Source organism: Uloborus diversus, unplaced genomic scaffold, assembly GCF_026930045.1.
Source record: "Uloborus diversus isolate 005 unplaced genomic scaffold, Udiv.v.3.1 scaffold_864, whole genome shotgun sequence".
NCBI lineage: Eukaryota > Metazoa > Arthropoda > Arachnida > Araneae > Uloboridae > Uloborus > Uloborus diversus.
Window position 1 is genome coordinate 21,280 of NW_026559082.1, and position 16,510 is coordinate 37,789.

Below are 16,510 nucleotides of genomic sequence, written 5' to 3' on the forward strand. Positions count from 1 at the left end.
AGGGACATATATTTTACTTTTACATATAAAGGTGTGTTTAATTAACGTAATACAGTTGATTAAGATCAATTTGAGTAAATTTGCCAAAATCATAAATTAAAATAAATAATTGGAAACACTAAATGACTGCGTCTTTGTAAAAAGGAACCATTATCGTTTCATCCTCAGTAATTTTCCCAACATCTTCTGCACAATGCCAATAAAAAGTGTCACTATTTCTATTCGTTCTTGAAAATTCAACACTATTTTTAATTTGTAACATCAACTTCCAACATTAGACCTACTTAAATAGAACGTTTCACAAATACATAATCACCAGCTTTAACAGTTTTTAGCTCATCTATCAATTCCTATACTAAGTCGTCATAGTCGTCTAGTATTTCGCCAATACAAATACTTAATCAGAGTTGCTCTTTATTTTGAAATTCCCATTATTATAGGGGGACCCTACCCCATAGTGAGGGGGTAGGTATAATACACACTTACTTAGTAGATGGGTATAATACCCACTTACCACGTATAGCAAAAATGTACGGGGTAAGTGGGACCCCTCCTCTTAAACACTTATTAATAATATTTTGTTCAAAAATTCTTGTTGCTGTACGAACTTTAAGTTATACTATAGGTGAAAAATTAATTATCATAAAAATTATAAAAACTTACCTGGAAACACTTCTTTGAAAAATGTTAATTGAACTCGCAAAAAAAAAAATTTCAGAATTTTTTTTTTTTTTTTGACTAAGTGCTATGACTTAGAAAAATTTCACGAATCCCAAATATGTGCTAAACCAATTACTGTGATGAAATTTAACATGATCTCTGCAAAGGAGTTTGAAATTGTTGAAGAGAGTTTGAAGAGTTGTTTATCCCTATTTCAGTTTTAGAAGGGTGTAACCCACTTACCGCAGTGACCCACGTCCCCCAACCAACCCTAATATACAAATGTTTCAAGATTTAAAAAAATCTGAATGAAAAAATCCGAGTTTTTTAATTCAAAAAGAAAATTAAAAAATCACAAACCCAGATGTTAAGTAGTCATTTCTAATAACCTTTATCATTATTACAATAAAACTACTTTTATATAGAATTTTAACATAGAAAATGTTTCACATATGAGCGTCTTGCAGACTAAAATGTTTGAGGGCTTTTTTTTTTTTTTTTGAGCAATCACGATTGCTTATTGTCCTCACTTGACCGTTCTTGGCGTCTGGTTCCTTTTTCAGCTTGGACCAGGAGCCTCTGCAGCACCACCGCTCACCGTCCTCTGCAGGCGCGGCTGCTCCGGTCCTGAGCTATCTGCTTCTCTTGGTCAGAGGCGTCCATGTCCTACACACACTCACACAAACACACACGACTTCACACACATACACTCACACTCCCTACGTGCATACACACAAGTCTACACACACACACACAATCTTACACACACACACACACACACACACAACGATGCACACGTAACCGCCCTGGAGGAGGGGCAGGCTTGGGGGGGACAGGAGCCATTTCCAGAAACAATAACCCCAATGAGTAAGGTCCTGTCGCAGTTCGTGATTGCGAAAAACATAATTTGAATTAAAAATTTCAGAATTCAAATTAGTTTTTTTTATTTTTTTGTATTTGATATAAAACTGAAACTCATATTTTAAACTGATATGTTCATCATTAAATTTGTTGTAAACGAATTTGAATTTTTTTTTCCAATTAAAAATTTTCGTTGCTCACTTTTAATTAACTGACATTTTTTCAGCACCCTTTTCACTTTTTAAAGATATGATTATCAAAAAATTAGTTTAATAACTTTTATTCTATTGTACATATTTTCACCTGGCATTAATTAATAATGAATATTAAGTGCAAAAAGTAAATGAATAGGAAGAAAATAATTCAATCAATACTTTTTTTATTCATTTCTAAAATATTTTTTTACCGAAGTTTATTGAGTATACTTTCATCAGTTGAAATTACATATTTTTTTTTTTTTTCAGAGACTTAATTTTACATCCTCCAAATCTAACAAATACCAATTCCCAAGAACGTCCAATGTTTGTCGTCCAATTTTAAATTACTCTTTTTATGAATCGTAGCTCTTCCATATCCTAAGGCTATTTCATGCAAATGCACAATGTATTTATTCAGAATAACCCAAATGGAAAACCGTTTGATAATACTACTTTATTCCTGTCCCTTTGAATAATTTTATTATTACTAACAATTATAGGCAATTTGAATTTTATCGTGCTTATATATTAATAAATTTGAAAATTTATTTATTCACCCATTTACACCAAGTGTAACCAAAAATAATACATTCTTCTTCTCTTTTCTTAATAAGATTGCACTAAAGTAAATAATTATGTATGTAAATGAAAAAGTCAATTTTTCATTTTTTTCCATCATAAATGCTAAATGTAATCTTTTTAATTCTCCAAATATTTATATTTTGGCTAATTATAAAGAATAAATGAATACGGGAAAAAAAGAAGAAGACAACCTTCATTAAGAGGGCTTTGCAACCTTATTTTATAATTAATATTGATTAATAGTCATACATCTGTTCGCTAGATGGCAGCATGAACGATAAGAAAATCAAGTAGAAAAGCGAAGATATTGCACTATTATTTCACCCTGACGCTTTCAGAATCTTTCGGTCCCTAACCGAACGCCTTTTTAGCTGCCAAAGGTGAATCTACTGCGATTTTTAAAGGTACAATTTTATAATTATTCCCCCCCCCTCAGTTGGACATTTATTACATGTTCTACATCTGTTGTTTCTACGAAGGTAGACTTATAAGAACTCTTTACAAAAATGACCTGTTTCTCGTCACTTCGAACAAAAGAAGCGGCGCCATTTTAAACAAAAGACTGGCTCCGTCGGTATCTTATTCTGTCTCTGAGTTTTTCTCATTTCATTTTCATAAAACAATGGAATCACTCAGCATTTTAGTTCGAAACTATAAGTTAAACAGCATTGATTGATATTCGTATTAGAGATGCACCAAACGCCGTATTTTGACAAAGATCGAATATTTAGTAATATACTACAGTTTATCATCGCTTAACTTTCATTACAATGATCAGTTTTTTGATTGTTTTTAAAAAATAATTGATGTTTCATACTTTAAGTGAGTTTAATGTGTCATAATATTTGAGATGATGTCAAAAGCAACAGAATTTAAATTTAATGTTTGAATTTATCTGCATTGATCATAATTTTGGTACTTTTCTATAACTTTCTTCTGTTGCATGGGAAAATATGTGTTTGTTTATTGTGTTTGTTATTGTGTTTGTTTATTGTGTTTGTTTATTGTTTATGCTAAGCCCCTCATTGTGACCTTAAAGAGTGAAGAATTATTTGCACACTGAAGTCTGTTTTCCTGACAATGCAACGCAACTAAGAATGAAAATAATTGAAGCCAAAAGCAGGTGGGCAGTTCTCAAAAGGTGGGAACAAAAAAGTTAACTTTGAGCAATTTCAAAAATTTTCGAATTTGACATCAATTTTGATTTTATTCTATAGTATGCATACCTAGAACACAATATATGAACATGAAAAGACAGCAGGTATTTGTAAAAATTGTTAATTAGCAAATTAAATCAGCAATCTGTAGGTAACAGATTTTGGACATTGCTTTCCTGTAGGTAACGGATTTTGGACATCATCATAACGTAAGTTTCATCATTTTTGACAATTGTTAATCTGATTTTTAACTTTTCCAATGAAAATTTTATTTATTACTTTTTAAATTTTGCAATTTAATAATAAAGAGGATATTAATGAAATACTTGAATGGCTATACATGCTGCTCCTTACATTTAATAAAGTTTTGGAATGATTTTGAAGAAATTGATGCAAAGTTTAAAAAAAGCTTCAAATTAAAAATAATACAATTGTAAAAAGTGACATCAGTTTTAATAATGAATATTTTTTCTAATGTCATAAGAATTAAAATGATGTCTAAAAAAATTATTGAAGAAAGGAATTCGTATTTCTATTTGGAGGAGATCGTTAAATTATGTTTCCAAAAGAAAGAAGAGAAAAAGAATTCTAAAATAATAAAAGCGGAAAAAAAAAAAAAAAATTGCTAGCGCAGGTGATAAAGTCGCCAAAAGTGGTACAGCTGACGATAAACTATATTTGTCAGACTGGAACTCCCCTCTGGTAACCTTTAGCGTATCGTATACTGTGTTGTCGCCAGCGGAAGTTTGCTTGGCGATGTTAGCGCAAAATGGCTTTCGTTCGATCATAGAAAGCCATGTTACTACTGTAATTTATGCATTGTTCAATGTGTAACGTATTAATTATGCAAAATACCAATGGATTAAAAAAGATAACATTATAATAACCTTTTTTATTGAGGTTAGAAGACAGTGGATCATCAAAAATTATGAATAAACGGACAGAATTATCGGCATCAAGATCGTAACGCCATTTGGACATCTCACATGTATGTTTAAGAAAAATCATTTTTCTTCTAAGATACTGCATAAAAGCTTATGAAAACACTTTTAAACAATTAAAAATTGATTCCGAGGCTCGATAAACACCTTTAAAATGAAAACATCATATACTTAGTTCTCAAAAAATAGCATTTTAAAGATCGTAAATTTTGGACATGCATCAAATTTTAAACTTACTATTTTCTAAAATCGTTTACAAAGTGAATAATCTGTCTTTACTTTTGTTATTTGTGTAAAATATTAACAAAAAATTATTCAGTGTAAGAACCTTTAAATTTTTTTTGAAACGTATGGAAATAATTTTAAAAAAATTTTCTTTAATGGTACATTTGCTCAGTTAACGTTTTGGTATGTCCAAAATTGCGCCTTTTAGCAAAGAAAATATTTTTTTAAGGGCATTTAAAGAGCATTTTTTCCATAATTTATGTCAATTCTTGTCTCTATACAGTATTATAATTTAACTCAAAAATTTTTGAGTTAATTAAAATGAAAGTTATTTGGTGTTGAAGCTTCAAAGTTGAGGTCTGTGTTTGTTCCCACCTTTTGAGAACTGCCCAGGTCCGTCATTTGGGAGATGAGGGGGTTTCTCTCCCTGGATTTTCCAAACACAGGGATGTGCCGTCCTAAACTCGCTTTTAGAGTAATCTTGGGAGTAGGAAAATGGAGAGTTTGGAGAAGTAAAACGGTGAATTTGGAGCAGTGAAATTGCAAATTTGGAGCAGCTTGCCGTAGCGAAAAGTTAAATTTTGCATCAATTTGTAGCAACTATGTATATTTCACGCACAGAAACATGTGTGACATGATAAAATGATAAAAAAGGAGATGAAGGATGCAAAAAACCGTAACTCCAACCCTCCAACTACTGATTGAAGCTCTCTTAATTGCATTTATTTATTTGTTTATTTTAATTTTATTTTATATTTCTTTATTTATTTTCTTTTTTGTCTAATATTTTTCACAAAAAACAAGCCATGTCCTGCTCTACTTTTTTCTTACATTGATTTAAATTTAGTTCACATATTTACTTTGCTTAATACATCACTGCTTTTGTTCACATTTAAGTTTTGGTGTTTGATATCTATTTTTAAATTTTGCTTGCTTTTATGTAATTCATACATATATGTGAAAGACACAAGATATATATACATAAAATTCAAAAATATATTTAAAAAGGCTAAAAAAAAGCAAAAAAGAATAGTTAAATTTAAAAACTTAGCCTCAACAAATTACAAGTGAGTTTTAAAGAGCTATTTATTAATCTTTTTTTTTTTGGTACCTGTAAGTTATTTACTAACATTTGACCTTATACACATAGTCATATATGTTACATACTGAGCTACTTGATTAACAAATCTGTAGATCAAGCAAAGGAAACCATTAAAACCTTTAATTTTTAACTATTTGATATTTAATCACAAAATTAATAATGAAATTACAACGAAAAAAAAAATGCTTTTGAGAAATGATGTCGTAAGAAAAGGAATTTTAAAATACATGTGAAAAAATAAAAATAAAAATTTTGAGGCAGGCTCAGAATATGGAAAGTAATGCTTGAGTCTCAGAAACTTGTCTGCATTTTCATCGCCAGAGCATTACAATTCCCCGATTTTTGCTATCTTATGTGTCTCCAACCAAAATTAGGGATCAATTTTCTGTCCTAAAATCTTAAACACAAGATTAAAAACTGGTGAACAATATTAATTTTTACTCGTGGCATTTGATTCAGGGTTGGCCGGATTGGACCCAATTGGGTTGGACCCAATGGGTTTTTTTTAAAAAACCCATTTAAAAAAACCCATTATTTAGCCCACTTTTGGGTTTTTTAAAATATTCTGAGAAGTTTTTAAAAAAAATAATTAATTTAAATACTTTTACAATTTAAACTTCTTCTTATTTATTCTTCACCATAGACAATGAATATAAAAAATGAATTTTGAACTTTAATAGTATTTTTTAACTCTTAAGGGCATTAAAAAATACTTCAAAGATTTTAAATAAATATATTTAACTTTTTTCCTTCAACTGGTCAAAAATGAACTCAAATTATTTTGATTAAGTCCTGTCACGTCAGATTTTCTCAATATTTGCAGATTGTACAAAGGATACTACTTTAGCTAAAAGACTCTCATGTGAATTATTTTCTGCAAACCAACACTGTCACAAAACTCGAATAAACAAGGTATATTTTTTAGAAATTAACAGGTTTTACAAATGGTTGGACAGAAAACAGAATAGGATGTACAGTATTTTCATTATCTTACGAAAAAGTTTAATATTTCTTAGTCTGTACACAGAAATAGCAAAACATGTAACATAAAATTCAAAGAAACGTCTTGATTAAGCTGGAATTCAGTAAAAAGGGATTTAAACTACTTGAGGTTCTACAGTAGTTTTGCATAACAAAATGAAATACAATAAAGTAAAATACAAAAAAATGTAGAAATTAAAAACGAACAAACGAATAATAGATTTTATCACTCAAGAAGTAACTTTGCCTGAACTGTTGGTAATCATGGAAACTAAAATAATCTGAAACTTCACCATTCTTGAATTTTGTCGTCTTTTATACTTTTCTTCAGAAAACGCTGAATTTTCCAGCTTTTTTTATCAAGACAATTTTTGTGCTTTGTCCATATACTTATGCTACAATATACTACGAGTACCCCACCTTTCCCCTAAAAAAAGACAAAAAACCCACATTTCTTTTTAAAAAAACCCAGCTTTAATTGGGTTTTTTTGGGTTTTATTTAAAAAAACCCGGGTTTTTGCCAACCCTGATTTGATTAGATCATTTCGGATGCAACTAGATTTGACATTTTTGAGTGGGCGTTGCAAGAAGACGAACTTACAAGTCCTCTTCTTCTGAAAACAAAAGATAAGAATGGTTGAAAATAATGGTCAATGCAAAATTTTTCAACTCAAAGGAAACGATCACATAATAAATTAAAATGATTGAATTTTTCAAAAGCGGATGCAATCGGATTTTGAAATACTCAACAAATTGGGGCTATATTAAAAAAATCGTAAAAAACAAGCTACAAATGCCTAAACTTGATGATAATGTGAAAAAACTCCCAAATATGCTGAAGGAACTGCAACATTAAATGCAAAATCGCACTTTTGGTGCAAGTTTGTCCGATTTTGGAGCAGAAAAGTTCATTTAGCAGTCTTTTGGAGCAGTTTGTCGCAACTGGCACATTCCTGCAAACATGATGAGTTTAAGCATTTTTTTGTTTTTTCAGATAAAATGTATCGATCAAACGCTTTGCCCCTCCCCTTCAAAACAAAATATTTTGAAGTGACAGGCCTGCAAAACCCCCTCCCTGTATGAGATCCTGGTTTTTAATGTAATCAATCCATATTTACTGCAATATTCACATTGCATAAATATAGCTTTTAATGAGGTTTAATTAATGAGTATTTGACAATATTTTTCTCCAAAATCTTACTTAAAAAAATTGCCAATAACTATTACATAAAAACTTCCTTATGTAACAGTTGGCTACGTATGATAAAGGGAAATTCACAACGCTACCAAGACAAGTAATTTTAGTTCCATTTGTAACAAAGGAATGTTATTAAATGTGCAATATTTAAGTGCAAAAAAAAAAAAAAAGCTTCATTTTTTAAAAAGTTTTTGCAAATAATATTTACATGATGTTTTAAGGATTTTTTTTTTCAAATCATGGATTAAAGAACAAGAAGTTGATGACTAAACAGTTACATAATAAAACTTGTACTATTTTTTTTTTAGTTCCAGGGGTCTGGCCAGAGGATATTTGGGTCCGTTAACGGTCCCTTCACAAAATTCCAATCAACCAAAACGGACCCTTCACAAAATTCTGATAAACAAGATCGGATCTTTCACAAATTGTTTATTGAAAGAGCAAATGTGAAAGCAAAATAACGCATATTTCTGTGTATAAACCGATAATTTTTGGAACCTTTTCTGAAGTCAAATTAGAGGGATCAGCTTATACAAAATCGCCTAATTTTGCAAAAGAAAAAAAAAAAGGGCGCTACTGCAAACGATAAATAATTGCTACTGCCAAATAAATATAATGCTTGTTTGTTTTATCACAGCTAATTAGCAGCGGTGTTGTTGTAAGCTTTTCTGAAAAGGCGTTGGTAAGCACTTTTCTCCCCGCTCATGATTTAATAAACAATAATAATATATGCCTGCGAAATGAACTTAAAACTGCAAAGGGATAGTAAGGGTGGGGGAAAAATACGGATCGGATCGCTTTAGATAGGGTTACCAACTTCAAAATTATCTCCACTTAGAGTCTGGCTTTGAACCTTTATAATGAATTGATTAGAAAAAATTCTCATCATTTTACTGCTTGTCAATATTTGCGTTTTTAAGGTGCGGTGCGATGTTTAACTGTTATTTTGGGAGAAAATTATATGAGTTTTGATTTTTCAATGCTAAAAAGGATGATTAACAACTTTAAATAAACTCTTTTAATTACCGTTTTTTTTTTTTTTTTTTTTTTTTTTTTTTTTTGTTCTTAAGATGTCTACCCTTTGAAAAACGCAATCTTTTAACATCCGATATGAGAATTATATTTTGTTCTTTTTTCAAACTAACTTCGCTTTATTAGGATGCAAATAAATGAAAAGTCTTTTTATTTTTGTTAGAACTCTCATTTCAAGTTTTTAAAGCAAAATTCCAATATCTTTTAAGAGGATAGATATAGATGGTTTATTTTATATTCTTTTTATTTTTTGCTTCAACTGTGTCCACGGATATTAATGAAATGTTTATGATAGGACTCTAAACTGCAATTTTAAAGTAATTTTATCAAAAATATTTCTTTTACAAGCCGTTTTTATACTTTTGATGCCTTCACTTTAAGAATTGCGATCTCTTTGCATCTGCTATGGGATTCCAATTTTTCGAATTTTTGGTGTTTATTACGCTTTGTCAAGAGTTAAACAATTAAAATATCTTTTTATTTTTGTAAAAATCACAGAATTTATAAGTTTTAAACGAAATTCTGTGCTTTTTAAGAGTGTTGGGTCAAAAAGTTAAAAATGCTGACCCTTGTCTGAATTTTATTTTATTTATTTATTTATTTTTTTTGTTACAAATGTTTTAAATACTGTACAGAAATGTTTCTAGTATAATTTAACATAATGTAGAATGGTAGATAAATGTTGATACTTAAGAGAGCGATGCCCCCCCCCCTCACTAAATGTCCAGAACTATATAAAAAACACTCCAGAATGATATTCTCGACATAGAAGAGGAAAACACTTAATTTTAAGTTTAATTGATGCAGTTTGTGCCATCTCTAAATTCAAAAATTTCGTTTTAGCATTTTTTTTTTTTTTGCGAAATAATTTGATTTTTCACAAAATTAATTCTTTTTTCGCAAAATCATTTTCATTTTTCACAAAAAACGGACCCTGTGAAAAATCCTGGACAGACCCCTGAGTTCATATTGTTAATATAATACGTTCTGTAATGAGAAAAAATTGTAATTTATTGCGTTTAAGTCGATTTTTTTAAATTTTTATTTAGAACACTTTATTTTGCACACATGCATAAATGTCAAAAAAATTGATTTATGGGGAAAAAAAACCCTCCTGTATACAAATTGAAATTTTTAATGAAAAATTTAATTTTTACGTAACTAGATTAAAATCAGCTGCACAAATAAGTTACATATATATCCATACTTGAATTGGTCACTTTGAATAACTAGATTAAATAATCAAAAAAAATATTTTGACACATTTTGTTCTGTTTTTGATATTTTCTCACAAAATATAGTTTCTAAAAAAATAGTTTTAGGCACAAGGGTTTTGATTCGCCATTGCGTTCGAGAATTGATGCTACTCTATTTCCCCCTATGTATTTGAATTTTTCAACTATGCAATGACATATTTTTAAATGTGGGGGTAATGTCGCGACCCCCTGGGAGGTGGCCGCCCACAGGTTGCGAACCCCTGGACTAACAGAAATTAACGAGGTTTTATTTTTAAGGGGGATAATGCAACTGTTATTTGAAACGTGGCACTTCTCAATGCTCTCTATTTTTTTCTACTCTTATTCTATTTTTCTCTTTCTAGCTTTTTTCTGAACTAACTTTGGTAATTTAGCTAGGTTTTTATGAATGAATGAATTTGTGTTTCAACCTCTGCTCTTTTTAGCTTTTACTTCATTTTAATTTCTGTAATCTTCATTCCTTTGTTTTTTATTTTATCTCGCCTCCTTTTTTGCCTTTCTGCAGCGGTCGGTGCCATTTGCGCAATTTGTTTACGATTTAAATCTCGGACTCCCCGATATGAAACATTTGTGTGCTGTTGAGTTAAAATGTTCGATTTGCGAGGAATTTATTTTTGAAAAATTTGCGAATATGAAAATGTATATTGTTTAAAATCTGTTTGAATACATAACCTATGCTCTATCTTTTGATTATAATTACAGGAACTGCAATTGCAGGCACTGGGAAGTTAAAACAAAAGAAGATATTTAATTAATTCTTGGAAAGAGTGAAGAAGTAAAATCCAGGAAAGATGAACTCCGTAAGTGAAACTACTTTTGTTTGAATTTTTTCTTTTAAAAGCAGAACTGACGCCAAGGTAAGCCAATGTTTTGGAATGCCTGTACCTCAGAAGGACGTGAGTCACGTTATGGTCATTTAACAGGAGAGAGGAAAAACTTTTTCTGGCTCATACAAAGGATGGGGCGTGCGCCCTTTTAAAATTGGTAAAAAAATGAAAAGGAGTTTTTTGAAAAGAATGACGTTCACGTGGCTCGATACCGAATAGGCTTCCACATACAATGCACTAATGAGCGGAAAATCGCAATTTTTCGACTCAGTCAGGGCCCAATACAGGATTTTGCTACCATTTTTCGGTACCTTCACAAAAATCTTATTTTGAAATCGATACTTTCACAAAAATCGAGTAATAAAATCAGTAGCTTCACAAAAACGTCGAAAATTTCACAAAAATTCGCATTTTAAAATAAAATTTGTTTCTCTGTTTAAAACAAAATATACTCATAAAATAAAATTATAAGCAGGTTTATGTGAACGATTGCTTAAATAGAAACCTTTTTGTAATATTTTAACTAAATTTTAGCTGTTTCACTCCAAAGCAAGACTATCGCAATCTTTTAAACATCTGTTTTGAGGAACTTTTTTTCTCATAATTTCCTATATTGTACACAGCACATAGACCATTAAGCTGAAATTACGACAGTATTTTTAGTACTTCTTGGGTTAAAAATAATACCAGATGACATTTCCACTTTTCGAACTAAAATTTCACTTGTTCCACTACTTCTTTTACAAAATTCAGGATGCTTCTAAAATTTCACAAAAACAATGCTGATAAAAAAAACTTTCACAAAAATAGAATGATGCAATACTTTCACAAAAATAGGTAGCGGAGAAAAAAATCCTGGATTGGCCCCTGTTAGTTCAGTCTGGCTCTGGGGTGCAGATATTATCTTGAATGGAACGCGGGCTTCTTCAGAGCAAGAAAGAAAATGGCGTTAGAAAGTGTTTTAAAATGAACCCTAAGTTTTGTGTGTGGAGACTTGCTGAAGTGACACTTGCTGAAAATTAAATTCCAGTTTATCAACCTTTTTTTTCCTCCCTTACATTTTCAATTTGAACACAAACTGTTTGATTTCTTTTCTACGTCACATTCCACAGTTTTGTATGCAAACCAGGGATCACCAATATGTATCGATTGATATGTACCATGATACAGTTGGCTCTCTGTTTAACGGCGCTCTATTTAACGACTTGCTCTATTTAACGACGGCTTTTCACGGTCCCGAATGGCCCACTGTAGTGTTAAAAGCATTCTATTTAAGGACACTTTCTACTTAAGGACAATTTTTTGTGGTCCCTTGAAAGTCGTTCAACAGAGAGCCAACTGTATTTAATAGGATGATGTGTATGCAATATTTATTTTGAAAATATCACGATATCTAATGTTTATGTTAGTTGTTTTAGAAACTATCTAAAAATTATGTGAGTAAAAATCCGATTTTACGATTCTCGAGGATCTTGGTTAAAAAAAACGTAAATAACGGGAAATAAATAGCAGCAAATCTGTCGATGGGATTTGATGAAAAATCTTTAAATGCAGGGAAAACGTAAATTCGGAGGACGTAAAATCGGGCTTTCGATTGTATCGAAGTGATTCATTCTTTATTAAAAATAGGAAAAAATGTAGAATGTATTTCGAATATGGTTTATTATATCATGTAATATTATGCAATAGTTTCAAGGCCGCATTTTAGGGGCGGGTTTTTAGGGTTTGAACCTCTGAATTTTCAAAACTGTTTTAAAAATTTCTTTTCACCACATTTTTTGTTGAATGTTTAAATTATAACCTTTTGGAGAATCGTACAGCTCTCAAATCCTGCTTTATCTGCAGTATTTATTTTTACAGTAGCTACTAAGAATATCATTTCTTTCAAAGCAATACAGTGTTTTCCTCCAGATTTTGAATGCATAAAACACACAAGAACATCCAAATTTTTTGAATTTGAAAGTCTCAAACTCTAATATAACATATTTTAAGGGTGTCAAAAAATATTAAGTTAAGGGGTGCGTATATTCCAATGTGTTGCATCTGTTCTTTTGAGTTAGAAAAAGACATAAAATATGTAGCAGGGGTAATGTTGTGTACCCATCACATTTTTTATCTTCTAAATTTAATAGCTACATCATCTTTAGCATTCACATCTTTTACGTACGTAAAGTGACACCCCCTCATTTAAATAAAGTATTGTAACAAAAATCATCAAAATACAGTAGGCGCCGCTTAATGTGAACACTTTGGGACAAATATAATTCGATAACAATAACCGACCGATAACAATAACCGAAAAGAATCCAGGAGACACAAAATAATGATTTTTTTCCAATTACGATGCATTTATTTCGGCAACCTCAAATTAAAATCACAATGAGTCAACTGAACGCAGTTTCAAATTACAAACTATTAAATTAACAGAATGAAAATATCTGAATTATGAAAAGTTAAAGCTAAATTATGCAATTATTAATCACATACTAATAGGTGAAGTAAAACATGACCGTTTTCCCCGACATTCGTAAACCAGTTTCAAAGCACGTTCAGCTTTTCTATCTTTTCCAGTGTGGTTTTGTTTGTTGTTTAAATTTTAATTTAACTTTGCTTTGTTCTCAATCTCGACACAATTCTTTAATAGTTTACAAAGTAATGGCAACAATAGAGGTCCCTCCACCCACCAACCACTCATTTTCTCATTACAGTAATACACACGCACACACAAGTAGACAAAATTTTTGTATCGTTCAACATTTGGCACGCACTGCTTTGTGATACAAAACAAATGCAGGATAAAATGTCCAAATGACGCGATGCTCCGGCAAAACATCGAAAACTATCGATGATTTAAAAAAAATTTGTTGCCATCTTCTGTTTGCGTACAAATAAAATGTTTGTAAGAAATTCAAACGAGGCCTTTACAATGAATTTTAACCATGGTTTTCAAAAAACAGTTCTGGAAAGGGACATTTCAAACCAATCTTTCCCATTAAGAAAAATATACAACTCTCAAATTTATGATTGAAAGCTAGTTAGTTATATAAGAGAGAAAGAGAGAGAAATTCTCGATTTGACTTGAGCGCACTTTTCTTCGTTTGTGAAATCTTTTTCTTCGAAAAATTGAAAACTGCAGGTATACTCAAATTGTTCTTTCCGACCCAGAAAAGTTATTTTCTCCTTTTGAGTGCATCATGAAAAGTGCTTATATTTTTATAAAAATTCTGTTATTCTGACATGATACTTGAAAGCAAACTTTTTCCTGTAATATTATTCACAGTATGTCTGCCTGACTGTTTAATAGTCTTATCAGGCTGGAAATATTTAAACGGAGAAAGCGAGGAGAAATGAATTCACCGAAAGTTTTTCAAGATAATTATGATCATACGAGCTACTTTACTTTACAAAAAGCGAAATGTGAGGTGTTGCTTAATTGAGGCAAATAGTTAAAAACAACCGAAAACTTGAGACTTTAATTCAATCGTTTTTTTTTTCTTGCCGTGTCGAGACATTTGTATAGAGTATTAGATAAAGTTTGTATATTGTGTCTTGCAGATGTGGGATTTAAAAAGTAAAAAAATCTATTTAAAATATAAAAAAGAAAATGAATAAATAGAATAAAGTGCAACAATCAAATAATGGTTTCGCTTTAAAAAAAAAAGCCGAATATCTGCTATTGAATTTTTCACCCTCAGTTGAGTGTGGTTGAAATTAGCCGAAAAAAGCCTGATAACAACCAAGCCTGGCAACCCTGAGCAAGTTTAAAATTTTATAGGGACACTCATTTTCATCACAAGGGTTGCAAATCGTCTGTGCTATGCTAGTTTCTTTCATAGCTTAACCTAAGCAAAGTCTGCATTATGAAATGATTTTTTTAATTTGCATTTTTACAGAAAAAACACTGATGTAGATGAATGAGAATAACTACAATTAAATCCGAAATTGCTGTATATATATTGTTAAGAGTTCGTGCAGCTTCAAACTTTCTTGAAATGACGACACAGTTCTTGAGAAAACGCAGGAGATTTATTTACAACTATGTACAAGAAATATCGTTAACAACTGCTAAATTAACCATAGCAATTAGGCAAATATCGATTGACACCACTCAACGGTCGACCACGTATTTACATCAAAATTCGCAAAAATACAGCTGAAGGGCTTCACAAAACAGAGCTAATACTTGCTCTCCAGCGCGCCTCTGACACGATTCACAAGAAAAAACTAAAACGAGACTGACTTCGAACTTGCCGCTTGAGTATTTATAAAACCCCGAAGAGAGCTCTCGAATATTCCGGAAAATCGCAGACCGTTCTACGACCATCTGATATTTTCTTTTTATTCCATTCACAAATTTTATCATTCAGAAATGAGGGGAACGTATACTTCCGCCGAATGTTATGGGGTGGTATGTACATCACAAAAAGCTATTTACGGGTTACGTTACTAAGATAATTTTAGATAAAAATAATGAAATAAAAGCCAAATTTAGCTAGATTACAACACATTAATCACAAAAATAATTACTATTTACAGAATTGGTTACAATATGTATATATACAACCACCCACAAGAACTGCTTGTTTAAATAAAAGCTATAATGAGATTTAAAATAAAAATGAATCTCTAAATTATTTAAAGGTATTAAAAAAAAAATTCTGTAATCAATTTATCCTTTAATGTTCGTTATTAATACTTTATTCTTGTTATTCGATGCACCATAACTTATTACAGATCCTCTTGCCCTATTAGAAGCCCCTGGTCCTCTAACATAATCCATTCCATTCTAAAAAAAAGTTTTACTGTCAAAGATAATGACTAAAAACCCGTACATTTTTAAATGCCGAAGCATTTCAGTTTCTTTGGAGTGAAAACCTACTAAAAATATTTGATTCTGAGTAAATGCTGTAGCAACGATATCAATAATGTATAAAATCAGTTCATTGTATTGGCAATTTGTTTTGGAAGAAAAGAAAGTTTTGATATTTTTCCGAGTTTTGATATTTTTTTTTTGTTTTTATCCGAGTGCAATGTACAACATTTTCTTCTTATTTTCTGACAATTTTTAAATGTTCCACTGGATTTTTTTTTTCTTTTTTTGTTTTTTTCGTTAGACAGATGGATTATGAGAGCGTGGTTGCTAGGCGAGTTTGGCGATAAACAATAGAGTTGCGGAACTATTTTTACATTTGAAAGATATTATTTGATGTCTTATTTGTTTATTTGGCGAAATATTTTAAATTGAAATAAAAACCACTTCACTGGCTAAATAGAGTTTTAAAACAACTGTAAATCTAATTTAATGATTTGACGAAAAGTTTTAAATTCCAAACAAACTTTAATAGGTTTTTTTTTTTTCTTTGAAAAGGTGTGTACGCATTTTATACAAAGAAAAATGATCATTTTACATCAGAGGGGGAGGGAGCGTCAATTTTTTTTTATTCAACGGACTTCCGTTAAATTTTTAGCACGGGCATCGCCGTGCAGGTAC

At 30.8% G+C, this 16,510-nt stretch overlaps 1 protein-coding gene across 1 annotated transcript in view; it reads left to right on the top strand.

Annotated features, from left to right (window-relative positions):
• The first annotated feature begins 2,630 nt into the window (after positions 1–2,630).
• The window catches only part of LOC129233979 (serine/threonine-protein phosphatase 6 regulatory ankyrin repeat subunit A-like), a 61,831-nt gene continuing 47,951 nt past the window's right edge, over positions 2,631–16,510 (top strand). Inside the window, exon 1 of the mRNA XM_054867890.1 lies at positions 2,631–2,704. The gene's annotated coding sequence lies outside the window, so the exon portion shown is untranslated. The remainder of the gene's footprint in view (positions 2,705–16,510) is intronic.